The sequence below is a fragment of the Geospiza fortis genome, unplaced genomic scaffold (genome assembly GCF_000277835.1).
Source record: "Geospiza fortis unplaced genomic scaffold, GeoFor_1.0 scaffold284, whole genome shotgun sequence".
Classification (NCBI taxonomy): Eukaryota; Metazoa; Chordata; class Aves; order Passeriformes; family Thraupidae; genus Geospiza; species Geospiza fortis.
The window spans coordinates 142,367-146,201 of record NW_005054508.1 but is presented as its reverse complement, the minus strand read 5'-3'; positions in this window follow the sequence as shown (position 1 = coordinate 146,201).

Sequence of the window (3,835 nt, the reverse complement as noted above, 5' to 3'; positions counted from 1 at the left end):
CCCACTCTGCATTTGTGGTTCTTAAGGCTGTATCCTCCCTCCCACTCAGCACGGGGTGAGTTTTAAAAAATGGTGAATGGGAACAAAAACTGAGAGTTTTGTCATAACTCCATTAAAAAAAAAGTCACTTTCTGCCAGACTTGTAAAGAGATGATTGCATGTAAATACTTCCTTTTTTATCATACCCCATCACTTGATCTTATTACAAATCTAGGCTTTTCTGAGCTGTCTCTATATTTTTTAATAGGCAGTTATTAGTATACATTTTAATACATTTTAATACTTTAATTTTCAATTTTTATTTTTAGCATACATTTTATTATTATGCATTTATAAATATACATACATACTAAATTTATATACATACATATATGTGTACACATATATATGTATAAATATATAGATGTAAATAAATTTTAAATATATATTAAAATTATATTCAATTTATATTAAAATATAGAAATTATACTTTAAAACATATATTAAACATATATTAAAATATATAATATATTGAAATATATAATATATTAAAGTATAATATTTATATATATATTAAAATATATATTGAAATATATATTAGAATTTATAGTAAAAATGTATTAAAAATATATATTCAAAATTTGATATTTTTTATTAAAAATACCAAATTTAAAAAATTGATTTAGTTGTAAACCAATAATAAAAATGCTTCCACCTTTCAGGAAAACTCACCCCACAGGGCATTTCCCCTCTGCAGCCGTGGAACAAAGCCCTGCCACCCCTTCTGCCCCCGATGGCAGCGGTGGCAGGGGTGACATCCAGCAGCACAGCACAGCTGTGGCAGCCACCTGGCCAGCCACAAATCCATTCAGCCTCCCACTGGCTATTCCCAGACAGAAATGCTCCTGGAAAATGCTCAGCATCTCATCTGGGACTGATCTAAAAAGCTTCCTGCTCCTCGCTGTCGTGTCCTGTGCCAAAATTGGGTGACAACTGATGGTTATCTTGGGAAGGTGATGCCACTAAAGGCTGCTCCTCTTCAGGACCCTCCAAATTTATTTTGGATGAGCTCCAGAGCAGCCTGGCTGTGATGGGGGTGTTTAGTGCAATGGGATTTGAGGTAGAGCCAAATTTTCCATCCTTGTGCCTGCTCATGTCCTGCCTTTGGATGCAGAGCTTGGAGGTGACCAAACCATCAGCGAGAAACTCTCAACATGACAAAAGCAGCTCTGGAAAATCAGGAGGGTGACAAAGCAGTGGGGAAAGTCAAATATTGAAAAGGCCCCTGTGGGAATTTATAAAATTAGAGGGATTTGGGAAAGCTGCAAAAGGCAGGTCTCAGAGACAGCAGAACTGTGATTGGAGCTAAGCAGCAGCCATGAGATTGGTCAGCAGAAAAATTATGTAAAATGTAGAAAAACAAGGACAAATAGAACAATGGTCTGTGTATTAATGCTTGTCTAGAATAACTCTCTAAGCTGCAGAAAAGCTTATCTAGTGAGATATTAGGGAGTTCTAAGCTTAATAATGGAGCTCTGTGCATTGTGTTCTAAGGCTCACAAGCAGGTATTGTATTCAAAATAAGCCAGCATTGTTTAACCAAAGGTACCTGTGCTTATAGTGGTTGGATAGAACTACTGTCAATGTGCATTTGCTTTGTGTGATTGGTCAAACAACTTTTAAAGTAAGTTGTAACATTAAGTTCTTGGTCTGCTGCCTGGGATGTGAGCTGGTGGCATCTTCCCATTGTCAAAACCAAGTAATGAGAGTGATGCTGAAAAGTAAAACCGCTCAAGGCATGTTCCACAGCAGCGCTGTCCCGTCCACTGAAGGGAACGTTGAGCAGGAATAACTCCAGAGTGAGCTGGGCCTGGGCCAGCAGCAGCTCCACAGGATCCATATGGGAATGTCAGCCCTGATGACCTCCCTGCTCAGCCGTGAGCTCCAGGGACATTTTCCCATGAGTGGCTCCTGCCCTGTGCTGTTGTGACCCCAAATCCCCCTCAGGAGCCACGTTCCTGAAGTGGCAGCACGTGCTGGCATCCCCAGCAATCCCGGCTGGGAGCACTGGGAAAGGGCTCTGGGAGCACCAGGACCACCCCTGAGGATGGGGATCCCCCCTGCTCAGGGCTGCTCTTCCAGAGCCCTTCTCACCCATCAGTGAGGTTATTTTTAAACCCCATTCCTCACTGTGCTCCTGCACAACCCTGTCAGTAACTCCATTATTGGGGTTGTCATTCCTTTATTCCTTGGCTCACATCCTGCTTTTCCAGGACACCACATGAACTCCAACTGCTTCACAGGGATGGAGAATATTTGACTTTCCAAGCCTGCCCAGTGCCCTGGGACATCCCCATCACGTGCTGCTCTGTGAAGCCTCCTCGACTTTTACATCTTTATATCAATATTTAGGTGTTGGAGCTGAACTGTTTATTTCGTTTTCTTCCAGCAAAGCTTGCATCCTCCGAGAACATCCTGTAGCTTCCCAGCCTTTATTTGGATTTCCACAGCATTTTAACAACAATCATGTAATTTCCCAGCAGAGCTGTTAACGTCAGGCTCCGTGAGAAATGAATATTCTGAATATCAATGTTCTTTTCCTCTTCAATTTTGCCTTGTTTGGCAGCTATTTTTACCTCGATTCCCTCGAGGACTCTCTTCTTTCTAAATGGATTTTCAGTTTAAAATCCCAAGAAACATTCAGCTTCCATGACTTTTGCTTTTGGAAGATGCTGAGCAGAGAAACCATTTAGAAATGATCCTCAGCTCCTACAAACTCTCCCAACACAGATGTTCAGGTTTAGGTTCCTTAAAAATAGAATTTTCATTATTAAATCCTTCTTTACTAAGGAATGACACCCTGTCCTGTTCATACTGTCTTGGGAGGAGGAGAAATAATGAAAACTCCACAGATTTGCTAAGACACCAGGAAAGTTACAGCTTATAAGTTCAGTCAACATTAATTGTGGCAGTAAAACCTGAAGTATTTCAGGTGAAAAATAATTAAATTCATCTCAGGAGGTACAAATCCATCAGGGCTGCACACGGGAATTGAGGAATTGTTTGGAGTTTTATTTTTAATCTAAGAAATATTTACAGTGAAAAGTGAAGAATTCTTGATGCTACTGAATTGCTACTGAAACCTCTTGCATATATAGAGCATGAAATTGCTGCAAGCTGGGTTTGGAAGCAGTTTTGTCTGTCTTTTGGGGGGATTTTATTACTTTTACCTGGAGTCAAAGCTGTGTTTATGACCTTTTTTTATGCCTTCTGTCACAGCTGAGAGCACCAGCTCCATCAGAGATCCCTGACACCAAGGGAGCATCTGCATAACCCAGTGAGCAAAACCAACAAAACCAGCTGCCTTTTGGAAAAAATCTAAATTAATTTTTCTCCTCTGCTTGGTTTGTTCTGCACTGGAGCATTTTCTGCATCATCTGCTGCCCGTGTTGGAGCCTGGGAACAGCCAGGTAAGCACGCTCTGCTCCCAGGCACCACCTCATCCACCAGCTCAGGGGCAATTCCCACCACTCTGGAAAGGGATAGGAGGGACAATTGCCCTTCAGAGTCCCTGTCTGCCTCCCAGGTGAAGTTGTGTTGATGAAGAAAGGAAACACCAAAGTGGCAGAGCCAGCTGTGGTTTTTAGAGCTTTGTTTTCCTGCCTTCCCAAGCTCATTCCCATAGGCAGAGCTGCTCCCAAAGGCTGGTGCTCCTGGAAAAGCTGCTCACCTGGAGGGGTTTTACAGCCAGCCTTGCTCAAGCTGGGGACAAAACCTCTCCATGCCCCTCTGCACTGAGGTCAGGACCTGTGAAAAGCAATTTCCAAGATGCACAAAGCAGAGTCCAACCTGGCCT